The following is a 16,619-nucleotide window of genomic DNA, read 5'->3' on the forward strand; positions in this document are numbered from 1 at the left end:
TCCCCTTCCCCCTCCCCTCTCCTCCCTTCCCCTCCCCTCCCCTTCCCTTCTCTTCCCTTCCCAGATGGACTCTCATTCTGTTGCCCAGGCTGGAGCGCAGTGGTGGGATCTAGGCTCACTGCAACCTCCGCCTCCCATGTTCAAGCGATTCTCCTGCCTCAGCCTCCCGAGTAGCTGGGAACATAGGCACCTGCCACCACACGTGGCTAATTTTTGTATTTTTAGTAGAGATGGGGTTTCACCATGTTGGCCAGGCTGGTCTCGAACTCCTGACTTCAGATGATCTGCCTGCCTTGGCCTCCCAAAGTGCTGGGATTGCAGGTGTGAGCCACTGAACCTGCCCCCTTTCTTTTAGTAGACTAATATGTATTGAGCACTTTCAATGTGTCTGGCACTTTGCATGGGTTATCATGTTTAATCCTCACAAGTGCCCTGTTAGGATTTCCATTTTTCATATGAGGAAACTGAGGCAAAGGGGGTTAAAGAAATTGCTGGATAATTTGCCTCTGGTGCCTTGGCTCACTTCCTTGAGGCCTCACCTCTGCTGCTTCCAACTGGGCCTTGGTGGACCATTCCACGAGGGCTTTGACTCAACTCACACGGACAGCATCTCACCCAAAGTGAGTACCAGTCATCTCTGCCTTTCATTTTCTGCCTCAGGGCTTCTCTGCTACTGCAGACACGGGAAGGGGGATTTCCTTGTCAGGCAGCACTCACATCCTGGAAAGGAGGCTTGCTCACTCATAGGTCTGCCAGTTGATGCTGGCTGTCCTCGAAGCCCTTAGCTGGGGCTGTTGGTCACATATTTACACACGACCTCTCTGTGTGATTTGGGCTTTCTCACAGCATGGTGACCAGGTTCCAAAGGTCAGTGTCCTGAAAGAGAGCTCCTGGGCACCAAGCAGAAGCTATTTGCATGTTGTGACTTAGCATCGCAAACCACATAGCATCACTTCCACCATATTCTATTGGTTGGAAGAGTCACTAACCCACCTAGGTTCAAAGGGGAGAGGAAAAAGACACCACCTCTTGACAGGAATAAGGAGATCCTGGAAGAACATATAGGACCAGAAATATTACTGTGGCCATAATTGAGAAATACAGTGTATCACAACAGAGGTGTCTGGAGACAGAGTGGAAAAGACGTGGCTTAAACATGTTAAATACTTGAATTTGAGGCCAGGTGTGGTGGCTTATGCCTGTAATCCCAGCATTTTGGAAGGCCTAGGAGGGTAGATGGCTTGAGACCAGGAGTTTGAGACCAGCCCGGGCAATGTGGCAAAACCCCATCTCTATGAAAAATATGAAAAATTAGCTGGGCATCGTGTCAAGTACCTGTGGTCCCAGCTACTCAGGAGGCTGAGGTGGGAGGATCACTTGAGCCATGGAGGTTGAGGCTGCAGTGAGCTGTGATCATGCCACTGCACTCCAGCCTGGGTGACAGAGTGACCCTGTCTCAAAAAGAAAAAAAAAATAAGTAAAATAAATAAATAAATAAAACTTGAATTCGGCTGGGTGCAGTGGCTCACGCCTGTAATCCCAGCACTTTGAGGGGCCGAGGTGGGAGGATCACTTGAGCTCAGGATTTTGAGACCAGCCTGGGCAACAAAAAATCGTTGCCCGTCTCTACAAAAAATTATAAAATTAGTCAGGCATGGTGGTGCACACCTGTAGTCCCAGCTACTCAGGAGGCTGAGATGGGAAGATAACTTGAGTCAAGGAAGTGAAGGCTGCAGTGAGCCATGATCATGCCGCTGCACTCCAGTCTGGGTGACAGACTGAGACCCTTTCTCAAAAAAAGAAAAGAAAAGAAAAGCCCTCGAATTCCAGGGAACCAGCCCAAGGAACATCCAGTGCTGCTTTGGGTTCAGACACAATATAGGGGCTGCCCAGCCACCTTGATATGAGAGACACCAAGAGGATAGTTACCCCATGTCCTGCAACCCAGGAAATGCTACTTAAGGGTTAGTCTTTGCCATAATTCGGGGATGACTAAGCCGGTAGAGTTTCTCTCGCAGGTTTTCTGGAGGGCAGGCTTTCGGAGGTTCTGCAATGGGAATGCACCTTCCCTGCAAGTCCACGGCTCTTGGTGGAGACCAAGGCAGATTGTTCCACCCCAGTGGGCTGCGTATTCTGACACAGGTGAGCAGGGGCTTCTGGAAGCACATGGGAGAGGCACCTACCCCAACAGGGCCTTTTCTAGAGGAGGTGACATCTAAGCAGGATGGTGAATGACGAGTAGGAGTTGACCAGAATAGGAGGGCGTGGTGAGGATGCTGGAGCATGAGGGAAGTGGTGAGGGGAAGGGAGAGAAGGATGGATTGAGTGCTGGGACCACATTTGTTAGGCCTACCAGGGAACTGGGATTGATGGTTTGATTGGTTTTCCCTTCCCTTTGTCCAGAACATCAGAAAATGCCTAGATTTTGGTGTGTGGGGGTGGGTGGGTAGGGGGCTAAGAATATATACCAGGTGGCTGTGGGAAGAGAGAGGTGGGTGGGTGAAGGAGAAGAGGGAAAAGGAGGACAAAGAAGGGAAAAGAGGAGGGAGAGAGGAAGGGGGGAAACAGAAAGGAGGAGAAAGAGAAGAAGAAGGGGGGAAGACAAAAAAGAAAAAGAGGAAGGCCGGGTGCGGTGGCTCATGCCTGTAATCCCGGCACTTTGGGAGGCCGAGGTGGGTGGATCACCTGAGGTCAGGAGTTCGAGACCAGCCTGGCTGACATGGTGAAACCTTGTCTCTACTAAAAATACAGAAAATTAGCCAGGTGTAGTGGGGCGTGCCTGTAATCCCAGCTCCTTGGGAGGCTGAGGTGGGAGAATCACTTGAACCTGGGAGGTGGAGGCTGCAGTGAGTAGAGATTGTGCCACAGTACTCCAGCCTGGGCAACAGAGTGAGACCCTGTCTCAAAAAAAAAAAAAAAAAAAAAAAAAAAAAAAAAAAAGAAAAAGGAAGAACAGAAGGAGAAAGAGGGAAAGAGGGGAGGAGGAAAAGCAAGAGGAGAACGAGAAAGTGGAGCAGGAGTGGAGCAGGAGGAGACAGGTAAAAGAAGAGGCTTCTAGGACAAAGGACTTTTTCATAATGTGGCCTTGAGCCAGTCTGGGCACCTTGACCAATCTGAGAGCCTTTGCCTTGGGGACCTTCCCTTGCCTGTTTATGTCCTGTAATTGTTCATTCATTCATCCATTCCATCCACAGGCACTTACTGTTTGCCCTCTACTTCCTTATATGTTAACTTAACGTTTTCTTTGCATGTTTTCTCAGTTTAACAAATAGATATTGGGATACAGCTTAACAAATACAAGTGAATCTACTGGCCAATGGAACAGCGTATTTGAGATCTGCAGTCCAGTGTGTTCACTGCCACATTTTCCTTCCCTCCCTCCTTCCATCAGCCCACCCACTCTCACTTAGCGAGTTTTGGCTTGAGAGCTTACTCCATGCCAGGAATAGGACATGGCAGTTCATGCTCTCAGTATCAGCTAGGATTAGCTTTGGCTGAGAGTAACCAAAAAAACCCACATGATATTGGTATGTCCAAGATAGCATTCACTTTCTCCCTTTTGTTCAGAAGGTCCGGATTTAGGCAGTGCCAGGAAGCTCTGGCGTTGTACAGGGGTAGGGACACGGGCTCCTTGTTGTCTGCCAGGTATGGCTTCTATCATGGTTGAAAACCATGTCTCAGCTAGGTGCAGTGGCTCATACCTATAATCCCAGCAGTTTGGGAGGCCAAGGTGGGGGGATGGTTTGAGCCCAGAGGTTCAAGACCAGCCTGGGCAACATTAGCGAGAGACCCTGTCTCTTAAAAAAAAAAAGAATTAGCCAGGTGCGATGGCACATGCCTGTGGTCCAAGCTACTGGGGAGGCTGAGGTAGCAGGATCTTTTGAGCCCAGGAGGTCGAGGATACAGTGAACCACGGTTACACCACTGCATTACAGCCTGGATGACAGAGCAGGAGCCTGTCTCAAACAACAACAAATAAAATACCATATCTAGACTTTCTTTGACAGCCCTCCCAACCAGGTGGAGCCTAATTCTCCTCTGAATATGGACCAGACATTTCCAATTAATTGAATGAACCAGAGGTGATGCTGTGAGGCCGGGTTGGAAAAGGTGATACGGCTTTCACCTCTCTCTCTCTCTCTCTCTCTCCCCATCTCCCTCTCTCCCTCCCTCCCACATGTCTTTGAAGCACTGAGCTGCCATTTAGGAATTTGGCTACCCTGAAGCTGCCACGTTGGAGAGAGATGCCCAAGGTATCCCAGATATTCTATTCTCCTCAATCCACTCCCCACCCCTGCCAGTCTTTGCAGCCCAGCCGCCAGACATGTGACTCTGCCCCGACACACAGTTCTGCCCCTTCTGGAGCCTGCTAAGCCCACCACCCCACTTGGAGACAGCCTTCTTTTTTTTTTCTTTTGAGATGGAGTCTGGCTCTGTCGCCCAGGCTGGAGTGCAGTGGCACAATCTCCGCTCACTACAAGCTCCGCCTCCTGGGTTCACGCCATTCTCCTGCCTCAGCCTCCCGAGTAGCTGGGACTACAGGCGCCCGCCACCACGCCCAGCTAATTTTTTTTGTACTTTTAGTAGAGACCGGATTTCACCGTGTTAGCCAGGATGGTCTCAATCTCCTGACCTCGTGATCCTCCTGCCTCAGCCTCCCAAAGTGCTGGAATTACAGGCATGAGCCACCGCTCCCCTCTGGAGACAGCCTTCTTGAGGGCAGAGGTCTCCCTAGAGCCTGCAGTGGGGCCCTCTGGGGTCCTGAGGACACTGACATGCCTGCTGCCTGGGTTGGCAACTGCTCATCATCTTTGCACTATCTTCTTACTCACAGCCCCCAGGTGACTCAGAACGTGTGGTTGACGTGGAGCCACTCAATTTCCTGCCTTGCCTCTCCTCTGGCCTCCCGGCTTGCAACCAAGTCTTCCTATTTGGGGGGTTGAGGGTGCTGTGGCTTCACACTGGCTTTCTCAGCTCCTCCCTCTCCTTCAGGGACTAGGTTGGGGGATCAGGGGAGGAGGAGCAGTGGCCCACATCCCTTCCAGTGCAGTGGGAATGGCACTAGATTGGAGATCTAGGCTGTCATCCAGGCTCTGCCACTAACTGGCCCCTGAGACTTGGCAAATCCCTTTACCCCTGGTCACAGTTTTCTTATCTACAAAGCCTTCATAGATTGAGACTTTGTAATGCTCTCGTACAGTCATGTGTCACTTAACGAAAGGGATATGTTCTGAGAAATGTGTGGTTAGGGGATTTCGTCATTGTACGAACATCATAGCATATATTTCTACCAGCCTATGTGGTATAGCCTACTACACACCTAGACTACTTGGTATAGCCTATTGTTCCTATGCTACAAACCTGGACAGCACGTACTGTACTGAATACTGCAGGTAATTGTTATACAGTGGTATTTGTGTATCTAAACATATCTAAACATAGATAAGGTACAGTAAAAATACAGTATTATAATATTACGGGACCACTGTTGTATATACAATCTGTTGTTGACTGGTACGTCATTATGTGGTGCATGCTTTTATTTATTGAGTGTCCACACTATCCTGGGGCTAGGCTCTTTGGAGGATCCAAAAGAAATTGTATCATTTAGTGATTTTTCCATTGTGAACCCAACCCAATTCAATATTAGCAAAAGGGAGAATTGATTGGTTTATGTTACTGAATGGTCCAGCGGTAACCTACTTCAGGTATGGCTTGATCTAGGGCTTAAATGATGCCACCAGCACCCATTATCTGCTCTGTTTCCTGTGGATGGGTTTCATGGTTACACACAGTAGTGGTTCCCTGCCCCCACCCCCCAACCCCATCCAAATTCCTGGAACTTCCAGCCCCCGTTCCTGTCGCCTGCCCACCCAGTTATAGCTGCTCTGCTCTAGACCTCGCATGTTCTACAACCAAACCCAGCCCAGAAGAGAGACCCTGTGTTCCAGCATTCCCATCAAGAATCCTGATATTTATTCTTATTGGACCAATTTGGTCATGTGTATCTTCCCTTTTGAATTAAGCCAATCTTGTTGATCCCTAGAGCTGGGTGTGCAGTCAATTCCAGCTCCCCAAACTGCCTGGCTGGGAGAGGGAGGAAATAGATACTGGCCACGTGTGTGTGTGTGTGTGTGTGTGTGTGTGTGTGTTAGGATGGGGGTGGCTTATTCTCAAAGATCTTACTCAGAAAGGAGGCTGAGGCAGGAGGATCACTTGAGCCCAGGAGGTCAAGGCTGCCATGAGGCGTGAATGTGCCACTACACTCCAGCCTGGTCAACAGAGAGAGACATTGTCTCCAAAAAAAAAAAAAAAAAAAAAAAAAGCAAATTTATGATTTACACTCAGGATGCAGAAAGCATGACTTGAATGATCCTTCCTTATGAAATTTGACAAAGGAAAAGCTCCATGTGAGTTTAAGGGACAGGGAGGGCTTCTTGCAGAGGCAAGACTTGGATGCTGAGGAGAATTTAGGCAGAAAGGAGCCTGGGGTTGGGGTAGATAAGGACCTTTTCATGTGTGATCTGCAACCCTGCAGCTTCTCCCAGTCCTGGCACTATATCAATTGCAGTTTGAATAGCTTGTAATTGTGGAAGCAAAAGAGAAACCCTGTAGTGGTCTTATGTTCTGAATTGCATACCCTGAAAATTCATATGTTGAAGTCCTAACCCCTCAGTGCCCCAAGATGTGACAGTATTTGGAAACGGGGTCTTTAAAGTGGTAATTAAGTTAAAATGAGGTCATATGGGTAAGCCCTAATCCAATATGGCTGGTGTCTTTATAAAGAGGAAATTAGGACACAGACACACACAGAGGGAAGACTGTGAAGATACAGCCAGAAGACAGCCATCTACAAGCCAAAGAGAGAGGCCTCAGAAGGAACCAACCCTGCTGGCACCTTGATCTCAGACTTCCAGCCTCCAGAACTGTGAGAAGATAAAATTGCATTGTTTAAGCCCCCCAGTACATGATACTTTGTTACAGGCAAAGCCCTAGGAAGCTGGTTTTCAAAAGTGACCATGAACCCCACCTTTCTCTGCCCCTTCCTAGAAGGCTGGCTCTGCTCCTCACACAGACTGGCTATGCTCCCAGCAGGATGCCATGGTGAGGGGGTCTCTCCTACATGCCACCCTGACCCCCCACGTTATCCCATAGCTGACACCTTAACTGCAGGGGCTTCACCAGCAAAGCCCTCTTAGATACTGAAAAGTCATCTTCATCCTGAAGTTCCTTTTGGTCACTTGCTTCCAACTGTCTCTAAGAATTAAACCCTTGCCATCTCTTCCCAGTGTATACTTTGGTGGAAGATAAAGCCAGATTCAGTTGTTTTTCTTGAAATAGGAGATGGAATTTTCCCCAATGTAAAAATAATGGTGCCCAATTCTTGTGGGAGGTGGACAGGGCTGGCGCTGGCACTGCAGGTCTTCCTTTCCCTCAGAAATAGCCCCACAATGGCCTCATTTTCTAAAACTTGCAACTCAGCAAGTACTTAGCCTTTAGCAAGAAGCATCCACTCTGCTCAAGTTGAAAAGAGAGAGATCCATTTGTCAATGTAGGCAAGCACTCAAGTAGTGGAAATTGAAGAGTTCCCCCAGTGCCCGTCCACCGGCCTTGGGGTTCAGGCATATTGCCTCAATGGACTCGTGGTTAGAGACAGAGATGTACAGGTGGACTTTAGCTTCTCCTACACCTGATGGGGACGTTGAATAAAAAAGTAGGATATTGGGGTAGGGAAGGTAGATGGTGTTGGCAAGTAGCAAGTTTGGAGGGGAAGGGGAGGAGCCCTGCAAAGCCAGGGGCAGTTGAAGGGGACTGGGGACAGGCAGGGAAAGGCATGGAGGGAAGGGAAGCATTTTTCTCATAGGCCACGGACAAGGTGATCTGAAGATCCTGGTTGTGAGCAGGTTTATTTTATTTTTTTTGAGATGGAGTTTTGCTCCATTGCCCAGGCTGGAGTGCAGTGGGCATGATCACGGCTCACTGCAACCTCCGCCTCCCGGGTTCAAGCAATTCTCCTGCCTCAGCCTCCCGAGTAGCTGGGACTACAGGCACATGCAACCACATCCAGCTAGTTTTTGTATTTTTAGTAGAGACAGCGTTTCACCATGTTGGCCAGGCTGATGTTGAACTCCTGACCTCAGGTGATTCCCCTGCCTTGGTCTCCCAAAGTGCTGGGATTACAGGCCAGAGCCACCGCGCCCAGCGAGCAGGTCTTAATAGACTTGACCCTCATATAACAAACCCTGCCGCCCTCCTCACAAGATCTCAGAGCAGGCTTCAAGCTGACATCTCTTGCCTTAAAATAACAGAGGAGGCCCGGGCTGCCTTTTGCCTTCATCCTAGGAGAAGGATCTCTAAGAACTAATTTTTTAACGGAGTGATAAAAGGTAAACAAATCAGCCTATTTGGGGGGTGGGGTGGGGGAGGAAAAGGGCAGTGAGAGCTTATGGGTAGTGGGGTGATTGTGAGTTGGTCTCTTTACGATGGGAACCGGAAAGATAATCTTTCTGGAGCATTGAGGGCTCCAGTTAGAATCTTCCTTCCCTGACAAGGGGTTTCCTTCCATTGTTGTGTGGTCTTGAGGCCCCCTTCCTTAGCTCTCGGGGCAGGGAGTAACAGTGGAGGATATGTACCAAGGGTTGAAGAATTGGAGGGGCTGAGCTGGAGATCTGGAGGAGGAGCCCTGGGCTTCACAGCCATCATGGGGGCAGGGGAGGCTGCAGGGCCTCTGAGAGGCATCTTTGAGATTTGGGGGCTCCTACCCTTCCTAGCCCCTGCCCACTCCCACTCCCCAGCGTCTCTGCACATTTTCAAAGAGCTCATTCAGACCCTGCTGCTCCTCCCTCCCTTCTCCTTTCCCCCTTCCCCTCTCCCTCCACCTCCTTTCCTCCCACCTCCCCCCTCTCCTGGTCCTGCCACTTCCTTGTTTACCCTACAGTCTGATGAGGGGAGAGAGCTGCCTGTCTCAGGAATAAGTTTCCTGGTAAATTAGCTGCAGGGATTGAAATCCATTTTGATTCTGCCCATTATTAAGTATTGTTATTTCTGCTGTTCATTACCGGCTTGTTTCCTTGATCAACTCTTGGGAACAAAGGCTCTTCAAAGCATTTCCCACCGGGGTGCCTGTGTGGCCACCACCACTGTGCCCCAGTCTAAAGTAACCCGCACCGACCACCCCGCCATGTGGAGCTCTTCAGGGCCCAAGCAAGGAGCAAGGTCTTTTCCTTGCTGGCTTGGGAGAAGGCACGGGGCAGGCCAGATAAGGCCAGGCTGGGGACCTCCCACCCTCCACCTCAGTGCACCCTCCCATGGCTGCCACCCTGTCTAGAGAAGCCACACTAGGAAACCCATTCTTACTGTTTTTTTTTTTTTTTTTGGGGTGGAGGGCGGAATGAGAAAATAACTTTATTTCATTGTGGGGAGTGGGCACACATCCAGCCTCAGAACTTCTGGAACTGCTTCTTGGTGCCCGGAGGTCTTAGTGACCTTGAGCCCGTTGAAGTGCACTGTCTTGCTCAGGGGCCAGCACTCGCCCACTGTGATCATGTCGCTGATCTGGATGTCCCTGAAGCAGGGGGACAGGTGTACGGACATGTTCTTGTGGCGCTTCTCGAAGTGGTTGTACTTGCAGATGTAGTGGAGATAGTCTCAGTAGATGACAGTGGTCCTCTGCATCGTCATCTTGGTCACCATGCCAGAGAGGATCCACCCTCGAATGGAGGTGTTACCAGTGAAGGGGCATTTCTTGTCAATGTAGTTGCCCTCAGTCGCCTCTTAGGGTGTCTTGAAGCTCAGACTGATGTTCTGTAGTACTGCAGGAGCTTCTCCGTGCCAGTTTCTCCCAGCAGGACCTTCTTGTTTTGAAAGATGGTCGCTGCTTTTGGTAGGCTCACTCGTCTGTAATTCATACTCAGTTCTAAGCCTGGGGTTATTTCAGTTTATATGCTGTAGAAGACCTCCCAGGGCCTGCAGAATTCATCCTCTAAACCAGAATCACCCGTTTCACACCCTGGACACCTTTCAGTGAGGATCATTCTCCAAGACCCAAGGTCACCCACCCAGGATTCACTCCTTATGTAATGCATAAGGATTCAGAATTAAATACCAAAACCTCAGGCTCCTTGGATTTGCCCTTAGGAGTCAGTTTCCACAGGATTAACCCTTAAGACCAGAGAACTCCAAAAACAGCTTCTTAAACATAGATTTTAAAAAGGTAACTCTTAAAATGCTGGAGCCTCCACTAAAGTGCGGAGCCCCCAGGATTTAGGAAGCACTCATCTAGATACACACAAAAGCATGCACCCTCCGCCCCAGTTAATCCCTAGGAAATCACTGACGCCCAGAATTAACCCCCGAACTTGGGCCCTGGGCCCTGCCCTCCCAGACATGCCCCTGAAGCCCGGGGCAGACCCCGCAGCCTGGGCTCCAGCCCCGAGCCTGCACCTGAATCCCATTCTTACTTTTAATGTTGTACTTGAAAAACAGTTAAGCTATAAGCACAGTAAAGTCCACCAATCTTAAGTGTACAAGTCTATGACTCTTTACATATGTGTAGACCCATGGTCACCCAGGTTGACATAGAGACATAGAGACTATTTCTAGCACCTGCTCCAGAAGCTCCCTTCTGTCCCCTCCCACTTTCTATCCCCCCAAAAGGTAACCATTATTTTGACTTGTAACAACATAGACTTGATTTGTTTGGTTTTTTTGGAGACAGAGTCACCTGGGCTGGAGTGCGGTGGTGTGGTGGTGCAATCACAACTCACTGCAGCCTCAACTTTCTGGGCTTAAGCCAACCTTCTGCCTCACTCTCATGAGTAGCTAGGACTACAGGCTCGTGCCACCATGCCTGGCTAATTTTTTGTTTTTTATAGAGACACGGTCTCACTATGTTGCCCAAGCTGGTCTCAAACTCCTGGGCTCAAGTAATCCTTCCATCGTGGCCTCCCAAAGTGCTGGGATTATAGGCATGAGCCATTGCGCCCAGCTGATCTTTCTGCTTTTGAACCTCAAATAAATAGAATCATACAACACATATTCTTGTGCATTTGGTTTCTTTTGCTCAATATTGTCTGGGATATTCATCCATGTTGTTATATGTAGCAGTAATTTGTTCTTTTTCAGTGCTGTATAGTGTGTTATTGTATGAGTATATCATGATTAGTTTATTTGCTCTCCCATTGACTGACAGGCATTTAGGTTGTTTCCAGTTTCAGGCTGTTGTGAATAAAGCTGCTACGTGCATTTGCATGCAGGGCTTTTGGTGCACACAAGCACTTTTTTCTCTTGGCTATATATCTTGAAATACAATTGCTGGGTCATAGGATACTCAATAAGGCCATGCCTGATTTCTCAAAGAGCAAGTAAAAAGAGGGCAATGGTCTGAAAGATAAATGATGATATTTCAGTCATTATGTGGGAGGGGAGATGCTTTTTACTCGTGTGTGTGGTAGGTGGTTACAAATATGGCCACCAATGAGTTATGCCTCCTGATATCCACATCCATTGGTAGTCCCCTCTCATGTTGAGTTTAGCCTCATGACTTGCTTTGGCCAATGGAACATCAGCAATGGCATGTAAAAGAAGAACATCAGCAAAAGCATGATGCAAGCATGATTTGACAAGCACTTGAGTGTTGAGGCTTGCCTACTGCTATAGTCTGAATGTTGGTGCCCCTCCAAAATTCATATGTTGAAACCGAATCCCCAATGTGATGGTATTAAAAGGTGGGGTATTTGGGAGGTGATTAGGTCACAAAGGTTCCACTCCCATAAATGGGATGAATGCTCTTATAAAAGAGGCTTGAGGGAGCCTGATTGTCCCTTCTGCCACATGAGGACTCAGGGTAAAGGCACTATCTATGAAGCAGAGAGCCCTCACCAGACATGGAATTTGCCGATGCCTTGATCTTGGACTTCCCAGCCTCTAGAACTGTGACTGCTAAATTTCTGTTTGTAAATTACCCAGTCTAAGGGATTTTGTTATAGAAACCAGAACAGACTAAGACAGTACTACTGCTACCAACCAACATGTCCTTTCAGGCATCACTTCCACTCTTTGAGCCCTCTTCTTTGTTGCAACCCATACATGGGGGCAATTATAGTGGTCCTGACTTCACAGAGCAGTTGTGAGACTGCTGAATAATGCTGGGGAAAGCTGTTTGAGCCGGGTAAAGCACTGTGCAAGTGGAAGGCAATGCAGTGCTGTTATCTACAGGAACTGCCATCGACATGAATTGTTTTACTTTGGGGCAATGGGTTTTGAGTTTTTCCAGATTGTTTTGCTTTCTGGCCTCTCTTCTTAGCACTCCACATAAATTCAGAGTATTCAGGAACGACAGTGGTCTCTGGAAGCTTTCTCTCACTATCTCCATTTACAGGGGTTATTGTCTTTACACGAGGCTCGTGGCTTGTTTCAGGAAGAAACAGTTTGAGAGTTGGTCGCCTTCCCGGCTGAAACTGAATCATATTTGTTTGTACCACCAAAGCCGCTTTTACATTCAATTTCCTCATGTGTGGAACCAGTGGTGGGTTCTTAATTGACTGCCCAAGGGCAGGCTTCAGGAGGCTTTGTGATTATGTGCAAAGTTCTGTGGAAGTGGGTGCACGCATGTGGACATACCCTATGTGTGTCCACACTTGTGTCTGTCTTGTTCTGTGAAGAGAGGCCTTAGGGTCCATTAGATCATCACAAGTGGACTCTGGGAGACTAAAAACCTTCAGGATTAGGTCTTCAATGTGAGACTGGGATTTTACGACACCAGCAAGAAGCTCTTGGTGTTGAGAACTATTGTTCCAAAAAGGAAAACGACCCAATGTAGCTACTACAGCTAGACCCACAGCCATGCAGAAGTGTCAGCAGGTGTGCGCAAAGCTATGTCCCTGTTGGAATGGATGTTCCTCCCTCCTGGTGGATCCAGGTGTGGGGACTTCACACCAGGCTGGCAACATGTTTTGGTAAAAAGGTAGTTGCACTCCCATGTTATGTTGAAAAGTATAGACACTATAGAGGGAGGATTATTTTATTCCCTTTTCTCTTTCTCAAGACTCGATTTCCCCTCCCTTTTTAAGGTACAAATGCCAACCTCACATTAGAGGAAGGAGCGTTGAGCATTCAGAGTTAAACTGGGAATTTTGACTCAATGGACCTTGACAAACAGCTCCAATGGAACTCTTCCAACAATGGCCGCTCTTTTACTTTTTATTTTTATTTTTTAAAGTAATGCCAGTGATGGAAGGGGGCGTGTGAAATTAAACAAATGATTTCTCAGTAAATGCTTTGCTGAGAATTATCTATCAGGGGCAACTCACACAATCTATAATAAAGAGGATAGATTTAGGGACCGAGTTCCTTGGCATACTTTGGAGTCCCTGCTCACAGTATGAGTCTGTGAGTGCAGAAACAGAACAGACTTATGCAGCGGCGTTGACTCTGGGTTGAATAAGATGAGGGCGATTGGGCTGATCAAGCACGCATAACTGATCCTGCAGGGAAATGCTGCTTGGTGATTGTTGTGGCAGAGAAAGAATTTTATCCTGAGATGAATGGTGCTTCCCTATTCAGGGACTGTTCCACCTGGGGGTGGGAGCATTTGGAAATAGGGGTGCAGTTTTGGTTGTCACAATGACTAGGGGGTGCGACTGGAATTTAGCAGGCAGGGGGCCAAGGACACTTAACATCCAACAATGCGGGGGGACTGTCCCACACAATGGGGATTTGCCCAGGCCCAAATATGAATAGTGCTCCCATTGACAAACATGGCTCATCGCTGCAAAGAAAGTTCCAGGTGTCTTTTCTAAAGAACCAATTGGTTCATTAGAGACTAAGAATGGTTTTTCAAGGTGACCCAAGGGATTGGGGCAGGGATTACTTCGCGTAAGAGAGCTGGTGAACTTATCGAAATTCTGTGCATCCTGCAGCCCAACAAGGCTGGAGAGGCGATACCCGGGCACCTGCTTTAGGTCTGGCAGAGGCCACCTGGACGGAGGTGTCGGGGTCAAATGGGAGGGCAGGGTTGTGTTGCTGGGCAGAGCAGCCAGTTACCACAAATGGAGAGTGAGAAACAGGGCCCACGGGTGCCAATGGTCCTCCCAAAGTGAGACAGCTGGAAAGTCAGAGGAGCGTGAATGCCCATGACAGGGGATTTAGTATGGGGCACAATCAAGGGGTTGCCCCAGAGGAAAAGGCAGAGGGATCTTTCTGGAGGCCAGGCGGGCCTTGACTAGACAGAAAAGGGGCCTACTGCTGACTTTATTCTGTTCCACCCCCTGCTTCCTCATGGGAAGAACCTGGCCTCTGGCTCCGCTGGTACCCTGGCGGGGGGCCCAGGGCAGTGAGGAGGACTTGGCAAAGCCACAAGCACCTTGCCATGATCCTGTCCCCTCCTGGCTGTGGGAGTTGCCTCTGGGAAGTGGGTCCTCAGTGTGTAGGAGGCACCAGGGCATCCCGAAAGCTGCACCATTTAGCCACCCCACAAAAGGAGAGCAAGAGGGTGTTGCAAGCCCAGCCAACTGTCATTGTCTGCTTCCTGCTCATCCTGTGTCCCACAGCTCTGTGGCTGGGCCAGGCCAAGGGACTCTGAAAGCAAGTATTGAGGTCAGCCCTTAGCCAGCGTTTTGTCTTCTACTAATCTGTGGTTTGCAAGGCAAAGGCGAGAGATGACGGTGGCAGGGACAGATCTCAAGCGCCTGCAAAGGGAGAGGGAGCTGACTTTCCACAGGGGCTGGGGGAGGGTACCTGGCCCAGCTGCTGACATTTTTACAAAACAAATAAGTGTGAGGCTGTGCTGGTGACCTCAGTGTGATGGAAAAAGATGGTCAGCGGTGTGTCTGCCGGAAATGGCATGTTTCTCAGCCCACCTGTTAGGAAGCAGAAAGGCAGATGTTGAGTCATATCATTCCAGCAAACAGTTATCAAGCGCCGACTGCATGCATGCCTGGCATGGCCCCGTGCATTTGATGTGGGTTAGCACATTCAGTCCTCCCAGCCATCCCAGATGGAGGGCTCCAGTATGGTTTCCAGTTCAGAGATGAGGAAATTGAGGCAGAGGTGTTAGTTTCCCCACCCAAGGCTGGACAGCTAAGAAGTGGTGGGAAAGGGATGTGAATCCTGGCAGGCTGGCACCAGAGTCTGTGGTGTGAGCACCAGTACCCAGGCTGGCTGCCAGGAGCCTCGAAGCAGGTCCTGTGAAGGGGGATTTTTGTGTACTTGTGTGTGTGCGTCTGCCCACGCAATTGTGTTTTGGCCTGTGTTCCAGTTATCTATTGCTGCATAATGAATCACTCCAAAACGTAGTGACAAAAAACACAACTACCATGTTATTATTATCTCTCACTCTTCTGGGGGTTGACTGCTCTTAGCTAGTTTTTTTTTTCTTTCTGTCTCTGTTTTTGTCTGTCTATATCTTTGTCTCTCTCTCTCTCTCTCTCTTTCTCTCTCTGTCTCTCTTTCTCTGTCTCACGCAGTTGCCTCCAGACTACGTCTGGGGCTGAAGTCATATATTTTTTAAACTTTTATTTTTACTTTTAATTTTTTTTGAGAAAGAGTCTCGCTCTGTCACCCAGGTTGGAGTGCAATGGCGTGATCCCGGCTCACTGCAATCTCCACCTCCTGGGTTCAAGCGATTCACCTACCTCAGCCTCCCGAGTAGCTGGGATTACAGACACCCACCACCACGCCCAGCCAATTTTTGTATTTTTAGTAGAGACAGGGTTTCGCCACGTTGGCCAGGCTGGTCTCGAACTCCCAGCCTCAAGTGATCCGCCTGCCTCGGCCTCCTAAAGTGCTGGGATTACAGATTTAAGCAACTGCAACTGGCTTCTTTCTTTCTCTTTCTTTCTCTTTCTCTCTCTCTCTCTCTCTCTCTTTCTTTCTTTCTTTCTTTCTTTCTTTCTCTCTCTCTCTCTCTCTCTCTCTCTCTCTTTCTTTCTTTCTTTCTTTCTCTTTCTCTTTCTTTCTTTCTCTCTCTCTCTCTCTCTCTTTTTTTTTGAGACGGAGGCTCCCTCTGTCGCCCAGGCTGGAGTGCAGTGGCGTGATCTTGACTCATTGCAGCCCCCACCTCCTGGGTTCAAGCGATTCTCCTGCCTCAGCCTCTCAAGTAGCTGGGATTACAGCTACCTGCCACCGTGCCCAGCTAATTTTTGTGTTTTTAGTAGAGATGGGATTTCGCCATGTTGGCCAGGCTGGTGGTCTCAAACTCCTGACCTCAAGTGATCTGCCCACCTCTGCCTCCCACTGTACCTGGCCTCTTTCTTTTATTATTATTTTTAAACCTGCGAGGGCCTCAATTCTCTGTGAATGAAGCCCAAATTTATTCTGGAGTCACTTCCATTGGCAATAAGACTCTAAATGAGTAAGGACACAGAGTCTTGACTCATGGCCTCTGTTCTGCCCCAATCAGAGTTTCCCTGCTGGGCCAGGCATTGGACTGGGACTTGGGGATACACAACTCCTGCTCCTGGGCAAGACAGCAACTACCAGCTATGGGAACAACATTCTCCCAAACCTCCATCCTGCAGAAATATTGCCTCTGGTTTCTATAAGCTTTACCTGGAGGAGGCCCTAAGCACAGGCAGGGAGACAGTGGGATTATCAGACGTTGAGAGCGTCATGGCCCTGAA

General features: G+C 48.9%; 1 pseudogene; it reads right to left on the bottom strand.

Moving 5' to 3' along the window:
• Positions 1 to 9,440: 9,440 nt before the first annotated feature.
• Positions 9,441 to 15,567, bottom strand: LOC101015252 (annotated as a pseudogene).
• Between the last annotated feature and the right edge of the window lie 1,052 nt (positions 15,568 to 16,619).

The sequence above is a fragment of the Papio anubis genome, chromosome X (genome assembly GCF_008728515.1).
Source record: "Papio anubis isolate 15944 chromosome X, Panubis1.0, whole genome shotgun sequence".
Classification (NCBI taxonomy): Eukaryota; Metazoa; Chordata; class Mammalia; order Primates; family Cercopithecidae; genus Papio; species Papio anubis.